Here is a 9,915-nt window from a genome sequence, read left to right as displayed (position 1 = left end):
ATGCAAGGACGGAGTTAGGAAAGCCAATGCTTGGCTAGCCTAGAAACTAATGAGGGATGTAAAAAGCAGCATAAAATGTACGTTGGCACCAAGAGAAAGGTGAAGGAAAACATGGACTCATTCCTCAGTGGGGCAGGTGGCTTGGTATTAAAAGATATGGAAAAGGTTGAGATACATAGTACCTTTTTTTGTGTTGGTTTTCACTGGTAAGGTCTGTCCTTTGGCCTCCTAAGTCCCTGAGCAGGAGTGGTGTTAACTGTGTTGAGGAGAGTTAAGCAGTTTAAATGTTCCCCAGCCTATGGGACCAAATGGGATGCATCCAGGGTGCTGGGGGAAGTGGCTGAGATTGCTGTGAGACCACTCTGTATCATCTTTGAAGGTTCATAGCAATCTGAAGGTTTCCAGTGATTGGCAAAAGGCAGATGTCACACCCATCTTCAAGAAGAAAGATCCAGACAACTACAGGTTATCAGCCTGACCCTGGGAGGATTATGGAGCAAATCCTTTGCACTTTCTCCTGTAGCATCCACACATTCAAAATCGGTGATAAGTAGATCTGATGGGCAAATGAGAAGGTGAGTGGAAAGTTGATTGTGCCACCAGTCTCAACGGCTTGTGATCAGTGGTGCAAATCCTGCTGGTGGCCAGTGGTGTTCCTTAGGGGCCAATATTAAGACCAATACCATTTAATGTCTTTATCAAAGACCAGGAGGAGGAGATGGCGTGCGCACTCAGCAGAGTTTGACAATACCAAATTAGGGGTTGCAGCCAACATGTTGGAAGGCAGAGGCTGCTATTTAGAGGGATCTCCACAGGCGGGAGAAATGAGCTGATAGGAAACACACAGAGTTCGACCCAGGCAAATGCAGAGTCCTGCGTCTGGGATGGACTAACCCCGCAACAAACCTGACAAAACACATCTTCATCACAGTACTGAGGAGCCAGTAAAATAATCAGTGAGATGGTTACTGTGGCTCTTTTGCCATCAGATTTTTTTAAAGAATGCCCAAACTCACTGATTACAATCCGTCCTTTTCCTACTAAAATATTTTATGCTTTACAAGTTTCAAAGTGAAGTTATTACCGTAGAAATTATAATTGCTGAGACTTCCAAGTCTATCAGCTTCAAAATCATAGTGCCAACACATAAAGCAGTCCACAGACTTTGATATCATCACACTGGCATTCTCAGAAAGTTTGTGGCAATTATCAAATTTGGGAGAGCCGCCCATATGCTGGGGGGCAGGGGCTGCTACTCAGAGGGATCTCCACAGGCAGGAGAAATGAGCTGGTAGGAACCACACAGAGTTCAACGCAGGCAAATGCAGAGTCCTGCGTCTGGGATGGACTAACCCCGCACCGCAGGGCACGGGCATTGCTGGGTGGGCAGAGAGCAGGTTGGCAGAAAAGGACCTGCAGGGAAGTCCCGGGGGGCACCAAGCTGAACATAAGCCAGCAGTGTGCCCCTGCGGCAAAGATGGCCAGCAGCGGCCAGGGCTGCGTTAGCAGGAATGCGGCCAGCAGGTCGAGGGCAGGGACTCTCCCGCTCTACTTGGCATTTGGCACTGCCCGCACATGGCACGGCGCAGCCAGTTTCAGGCTCCTGAGTACGGGAGAGGCATCAGCATCCTGGAGGGTGTCCAGCAACAGGCCACCCGGGTGGTTGGGGTGGGAGCATGTGGCCCGTGAGGGGAGGCTGTGGGAATGGGGCTTGCTCAGCCTGGGGAAGAGGCAGCATAAGGGCAGATCTTGCTGTCTACAGCTACCTGGTGAGACTGCACAGAGAAGATGGAGCCAGACTCTGAGGTGCACAGTGGAAGGACAAGAGGCAGTGGATGTAAGTTGAAACACAGCAAGTTCAGATAAGAGTTGGGGGGGGGGGGGTTGGTTTTGGGGGCGGGGGGTTGTTTTTTGTTTTTTGCCAAGACGGTTGTCAAAAACAGGAACGGGTTGCTCAAAAAGTTGTGAAATGCCCATCCTTGGAGATACTGAAAACTTGACTGGACGTGGCCTGAGCAACCTGATCAAACTTGAGCAGGGGGATATCTTTGACCTCTGGAGCTCCCTTCCAACCTGTATTATGATTTCGTGATTCTAAATCTGTTAATGTGGCCTTACTCTACATCCTTCTAAAACTAAGGTAATTCTTCTTTTAGAGCCCACTTTCTTCCAGCCAAAGTCGTCCTGTGAATTAGTTCAGAAAAAATGTCGATGCTTTGGTTTTAGAAGGTGGTGTGTGGAGCATTCAGTATTAGTTTCAGATTTATTCTGCTCATATCAATGCTTATTACTCCTGCAAATACAAGTTCACTAATACTAGTGCCAAGTGTTCGGCCTTTGATTTTTTTTCCAAGTGTCTTCAGAGGATTTCTGACTGAGTGAAACTGCCTACACAGAGCATCTCTATCCCAAACCTCACTTTTAATGCTGTGTTAAAAACACCTAAATGTGTTTTGATTCATTTTTCCACATCTTACAGACAGCTGTTACATCCACTTTTGCAAGCAAGGCTAAGGTCAGTTTTATTTCTATAGCTAGGCTTGGGCTTAGTATACACACAGAATTTAGAAATGAATGGCATTTTTTTCCTCTCTCAATTTTGAAACTCAAACAATGAAGCAATTTTGAAAAATAAAAGAAACTTTTGTTCCTGCTGTTTTTTTCATTTTGTGCATCTTTTAAGTGCAGTAGAGGGTGAAAAATATAAATATTTGTTAGAAACCTTCTTCTCTTATTCTGAGCTAACATCTGTCAGAGAAAAGGGTGAAACAAAAAAAGGAAAGGAAAGGAAACATTAAGGAAATTTCAAAAAAGCTGTTGCAATCAGCATTCTCTGTGTTTTCCCTGTTAACTGTCTTACAAATAAATCAGATTAGAGAAATTACATTTATATGTGGATTAGAAAAAAATTCAAACCAAAACAACAAAAAACAGAGATGCAAACTTCAGAATTTACAGATGGCTGTTTTTCTTAATTATATGGATAACAGTTTAGAAATACCTAATTGGTCATGCTTGACAAGTAATAGCGGTTTTTCCAAGATAAACAAATGTTCACATTTTTCATACTTAATCAGAGTTTATGTGCAAAAATGACCAAATGTATCATCTATTCTAAGCCTCCTATGTGATTTTGTAATAAACCACCATCTGCACTTTGATTTTAGGGAATCTGTGTGTGATGACCACAGAATCTGATTGTATGGCAGATGGTTTTGGGGAAGAAACTTGATTTTTTTTTTTTCTTAAATAAACTACAAAACCTCACTTCATTAATTTAGAGATACCCTGGAAGCAAGTTTATTTTGCTTTTATCTGGCTGGTAGTTCTTTGAATAGGCACTGTCTTATTTGTGCTTTCCTGTGTGTTCCAAACTCAGATATTACTTGATGAGTGTATTCAGCTCGTGATATTTGTATGTTTCTATATTGTATATTTAAACATTATTTTCTGAGGTATTTTAGTTTTAAGGAATGAGCTTGTCCGTTATGGTTTAGATATTAATTTACTCCTATACTGAGAGCTTGGCAATGTATGTTTCACAAAACTAGCTACCAGTTTTATGAAACTTCAGAATTCTGCAGGTTTTGTCCAAGTGAGTCAATATTCCTGAAATTACTCTTCTTAACCAGCTTTCTCAGTGAATGCTGCTTATTTCACACTAATAGTATGTCTGTGTTTTGCTGTTTAGGTGAATTTTGCAACATTCTGCTGGATGAAGCTGTGCCTGGATAGAGGCTTGCAGGGCCAGGGCATGCAGCAGTACAGCTGTGTCCCTGGTTTCCCCTTGGGAAACAGTGAGTGTGCCTCACTTTCCTTCCTCCTCGTAAGTGCTCTGGCCAAGACTCTGAGCCAGAGTGGGGCACGTGTTACACTTTTATGCTATGCTATGCTTTTAACCATTTGTGATTTAGGAGCATTTATGTAGGAAGGTAGTGAGGATTACTTAATGGAATCGAAAATCATGTGTTACTCAGTAATTTCTCGATTCAGAAAAAGCCTTAGATATCTCAAAGAACGCAATCTGATACAGGTCCTCCCTTTCCCCACTTCTCCTGACAGCAAAAAACCAAAAAAACAACAACAACAAAAAACACCTCTTCTTGCTGCATTAGAGTGGGAACAACTCCCTGGAAAATAGAGAGATGTTAATGAAATGGGGAGGATATACAGGAAAAAGTTTTCATATGCTCAGAAGAAACATATGGTGTGCTGAAAGTGACTTATACTATCTTTCAATACATCTTTTCTAGCCTTTCTTCTTGATCATCCTCAGTTTAATGTAGAAGAACTTTAAGGGTGGCCCTGCCTAAATTGTGCTGCTTAGGGTGCCCAGAGCATGCTGCACTCGGAACACTTTTACCACATATTTCTGGCATACTCTTCAGGCTTACAGGGAGGACAGCTAACACTGAGGTAGATGTTAATAAGATTCCCTGTGACTGAGAAATTGTGGTCAAGTGGGAGCTCCAAATGGGTATATATCTTGTCCAGAACGATCCTGAGAATGTAATGAGAATGTAGTTTTCTCCACTGTCATGAGCTAATTTAAGCTGATTCAGATAGTATAAAACAACAAGATTGGAGTGGAAAACTATTTTACCATGTTACAAGATTTAGAACAACTTTTAGTTGGGCTGAGTTTTGAGAAGCAGTCTATTTCCAGGGTATTGCAAAAGCATCTGCTCTTGAGTTTTATGCCCTACATATTTGCTATTTTAGAAATAGTGGATGTGAAGAAAAGAGGAAAACTGTCATTGAAGCTATTCCCAAAACAGACATGTCTGTAGCTGGTGATGCTTCATTTTTAACTGGTTTTACATACATATATGTGTGTGTGTGTGTATATATATATATATATATATGTATATATATTTTTTGCTTGGTTGGTTGCTGGTTTGCTTTTAGAACTGGGGTTGGTTGGGTCAATTAGATATTCGCAGCTCTGAAGAGTTGACAGGGTAGTGCCCCCTATTAGAGAACAGAAGAATAAAAATTAATTACACTCCCTAACATGCAAGAGAACAACTTCATTACTATTCCTGCTCGTGAAAGTCACTCAATCTGAGCTGCAGCTGCAAGTACCCGTGTCTGAGGGAGTAAGGATGAAACACCAGGAGAAGATCTCTAAGATCATTGTCTATCATACACTTCTCTCCTATTGCCTTGAGGTCAGGAAGCCTCTAAATCTAGGGAATGTACCAACCTGAAAAGGTTTGTTTCAGACTTACTCAGAGCAATAGAAATACATTTATTTGAGCTTTGAGTTTATTAGATGTTGAGAACTGGCTTGAACCAATTTCATGAGAATAGGCTGTTTTCCAAAACTGTTGGTACCTACTGTTCCAGGTCATGTTGGAACAGCTACAGGCATTAGCTTTGTTGTGGTATTTCAGCACTTTTACTTCCAATCTCAGTTGGAATCAGGGAGTATAAATGTATGCAAAAGGGAAACTGGCTATTAAAAACGTGTCTTGGTTTGCTTGTTTGTTTGAAAGCTTTAAAGTTCAGTTTGTACTAGTTTCAGTTTATGGGCTAGGATTTGCATTGCTTTTTATTACATAAAAATCTGTATGTTTCTTCCTAACAGGACAAAAGTAAAAACAAATCCTTTATTCTTTCTTTTATCCAAGAATATTCTAAGAAAAAACCCTCTAGAAATGTAAAAAATACCTACATACATGTTGAGCTTTTGTAATGTGAAATTTCCCAAATCAAACAAGAAAAAATACTAGGAAATCAATAGTAGGATATTAGGAATACTAGGAAAATAAAAATAAGATGTAGGAATGAAAAATCCTATATGGAGAATTTGCAATAAGCATCTCTTAGGCTAGTTTGTATGCTGGCTGAACTTTTATGAAAATCATTGGATCTTTCTTCAGGTATGAGGCTAGTTGCAAAGAATCTCCGTAGAACTGAAATCCAAGTTCTGTATTCATTTTATTCCATTAGTAACTGAAAAGGGGTTTAAACTGCAATTTAATCTAATCTTTTTAAATCTTCAGGATTAGACAAACTGCTCCCAAGTGGATTAAAACCATTGAACATAATTTAGATATTTATCAAAGATTGGAACACTAAGGAAAATGCCAGAGGACTGAGCAAGAGCACTGTTGCACTAATGTGTACTAGGAAAGCTTAAATACAATCAACTTGATGAAGATTGAACAGTTAACTTGACTTACTGGATAGAATTACAGAGAAAACCTTTTGAGATGTAATCAGTAAAGGAAATTAGTATGATTAATATCTGTCACAGTTTTCTGGGAGTAAGTCTTGTTTAACACATTTGTTAGTATTTTTTGATGAGATTGCAAGGTGATATGTTGATGTTGACTTCTGCAAGCCATTTGAGTTGTTCTTGCATGATATTTTGACTAAAAAGATAGCACTAGCGTACTTGCATTAAGTGGATTTTTTTTAAGTGTTATAACAGGAAATCTCCCTCCAATAATGTTTTCCAATTAGATCCTTCAACAATCTATTCTTAGACCAATTAAATTCATTATCTTTACCACTGATCTAGAGAATATATAAAACAATTGCTTACAATGTTTGTGAATGATATAAAAATTGGTGGAATGATGAACAAAAATAAGAATGTACAGGCTGAGCTATATTATTCCATAATATAGACTCATTTAAACAATATAGACAAATTCATGGTCATGTATTTTTAAAGTCTATGCGGTCATTCTTATGTGATAGACCATTATAAAATGGAAGTGATTTAGGGTATCATGTGTATGCATGTATATATGTGATTATATATATATATCTATACCTGATAGAAATAACATCATAATCAAGAAGTTTCTGAGAGCAAAGGGATGTGGTGGTGGTGGGGAAGGAAGACTTACCAAGATCCAGACAAGATCCACTTTTTGGAAGATGAAACTAGCCAAATTCAGACTAGACATGAACAGCTGTTTTTCTATAGTCAGGAAAATTAAACTTTGGAATAAAACAGGGATGCATAGAATATTTAGGTGTCTTTAAGACCTTATATACTTCCAAAGTGTTGTCCCAAGATAAAATATAAATTGTCAAATACACAGAAAATTTTGAGTGAGTAGTGTTAAGATTGTCAGGCCTTAACTGATGAATATTCTGAACTGGTAAAAACCTTATAGCGAAGTTGTTCCGAAAATGTAGAATAAGAAAGAATCACAACAATACTCAGAAGGTAAAGAAGGCATTATAAGGTTCTATTTTTCTCATGAGCTTTGAAAAATGTGAAAATATAGTTTAGAATCACAAAGTGAAAAATACAATTACAGACCAGAATTAAAACTGTACAAAACATGAAGAACATACTTCTGGAAAGAAACTAGTCTTGATCAAAAGCACTCCCGGTTACTTACTAGAGTAAGCTACATTCTGCAATGAGCAAGTATCTGTGAACTTGAATTTATAATTTTTTGAACTATATTTCCTTGGAGGAGTCTCTAATTTCCTGTTTGTTGTTTGATTTTTAGAAGTTGTGATGAAGCTGTTTATACAAAAGGTCCTTTGTATTTATTTAGCTTGGTATTTTTTGTTGGAGGGGCATAAATGAGGGTTAGAATGTGAATGAATTCTGGTTTCATGTGAAATCACTTGGGACAAGTAATTTTGCTTCTAAGAGTAAATTAAAAAAAGGTGTTTGCAGACTCCCCCTCTTCCTCTCTCCCTCAGTTTAAGGCCATCAATATTTGTTCCTTGCTACCACTGGCAATCTCTGAAAGAATTAAGAAAGAAATTCTGATCTGAGTCCTTCAGAGGTGCAATGCAAGTCCCACAGCCCAGGAAGATGACTCAAACCAAGGTTGTCAGTTGTATGGCAGAAAATCAGAACCCCAGGTACCTGTCTCTGAGACACACAGGAGGTGATATGAGCTGGCAAGAAATCTAGCAGGGTTAAATCTTCCTGTTACTGAACTTCCTGATCAGTAACATTCAATTAAATCAACAAAATCCTTAAAATTAAAAAAATCAATTTTCTATTTTCTAAAGGAAAGATACACTACTTGAGTCAGCTTTACCCTGAAACAGAGTTCTAGCCAGATAGAAGTAAGGTAAGTGGAAGCTGGCTCTTGGAGCATCTTTGCCCCTCACAAAGATGTATTGACTGTGCACGTGTAACTACAGGAACTCTGGGTTAAGTAATCCATGGCAATTAAGCAGCCTTTGGCAGCTTTTCATCATTTCATACATTTCATCAATGGAAAGAGCAGCAGTCACTGCCTTTTATTTGGTCTAGTCATACTAGTGACACTATTCATATTATTAATCATAACTTTGTTTTTAAAAATATTTTAATTTACCTGCTGGTTCAGAAACTTAAAAGGGAATAATGACTCTGTGTAGCATAATGCGAACTACAAGAAGGAGATCTCTGATTCAAAAGCCATATAGCTGTGTGCTACACCAAAGCTAATAAACCCTGCCTTAAGCAGTAGAGAATTCTCAGCAGCATGTTTCATGATGGGGAGTAAGGAATTTCATGGGGGATCCTAAATGCTATTTCTGTCCGTGGGATATCCTTTGTGTTTTCACAATAGGGAACAAAAGATGTCCTTTTTGTAGCTGACTATTAGCTATGTGATTGCACCGTACATTGCATCCATAGAATCTGCTGCTTCTCATGTTTGTCTGTGAGAAGAGCTGACAGTGCAATCTTTGGAGGTTTCCTCTGTTTTCATGGTTGCCATATTACATTCCTCATTTTACCCACTTTGTCAAAAGTTGTTTTAGATTGCTAACAAGTCTGGACGTGTAAACATGTCCTAAATACCAGCCTCACCTGCTGATGGTGTTCATCTGATAGTGTCCCAACTGCTGTTTTCAGGCTGATTTTTCCTGTGCTTCCTAAAGCCCTCTTATGTACTGTACCATGAGATCATGCCTAAAAACAGGTAGAATGGCTCACTTTTCTCAGTAATAGAATCACATAAGCTGAGGGATGCCACTTCTTCCTAATTTTTATCTCTGTAAAGAGTAAATAATAGGTCAGTAGACATGCCTGGTAGCTGCTCAGCAGTGTATGTTGTCAGAGTTTCTCTGAGTCCACAGGGCAATGACAGGCTCCCCAGGTGATGATCTGTTCCCATTAATGGAAACATGGCAAGTCATTTCCCTCTTGCTGTTCAGACTGGGGAAACATGGCCTACAAAAACCTGGCTGGGGTGTGTGTGTGTGTGTGTTTCCTTAAGTGAATTAGAGCTATTTGTTAGGGTAAGATTCAGTTGATGTGTAGTGAGTGGCCTTTCCTGGATGCCCTGTGGTGTCCAAGACATCCATATCAGGCTGGCCAAAACATCACAGGATCTACAAGGAACCCACATCCCTCTAGCAGGGCAGATGGAGCCAAAGTAGAATACTCTAGGATAGCTAAAAGGGCAAAAAATATTTCCTAGATTCATTTAAAATTAAATTCCTATAAAAACTTTTGGCTTTCAGATTTTTTTCTATAGTTTCTGTATTTGCATAGATCTATTCATCTGTGCAAAAAACCAAAAGCCATGAGAAAGCAAAATTGTGGCCTTTCTCCTACCCTTAAGTAGCATGTTCAAGACTCCGGAAAGTAATGGGCTAAAGAGAAAACATTTCATGGAAGATATTTTTAATTTGTAAACTGCAGAAACCTGCACTATCACAGATCAGCCTTTTTTAGTTATTAATAACATGTAGGATTAATCTTTGGCATTCAACAGAAGGCTTCTGTCATTTTATCCTTTTTTAGCAATCTGAATATAGTTTCTTTTGCTTGGTATTTCTAATACTAGTCTCAGTTTTTACTGCTATGGGTATTACTGTTCAGTAAAAATGTAGCTGTTACTAAAAAAGCTGCTCCTAGGCAATTTTTAAGTTAAATTTTTCATCCTGTTTCCCTACCTTTTTTTAAAAGCCTACATTTTAAAGCGAAGTTGT

The sequence above is a fragment of the Dromaius novaehollandiae genome, chromosome 4 (genome assembly GCF_036370855.1).
Source record: "Dromaius novaehollandiae isolate bDroNov1 chromosome 4, bDroNov1.hap1, whole genome shotgun sequence".
Taxonomy (NCBI): domain Eukaryota; kingdom Metazoa; phylum Chordata; class Aves; order Casuariiformes; family Dromaiidae; genus Dromaius; species Dromaius novaehollandiae.
The sequence above is the reverse complement of the archived record's forward strand: the minus strand, read 5'-3'. Positions refer to the sequence as shown.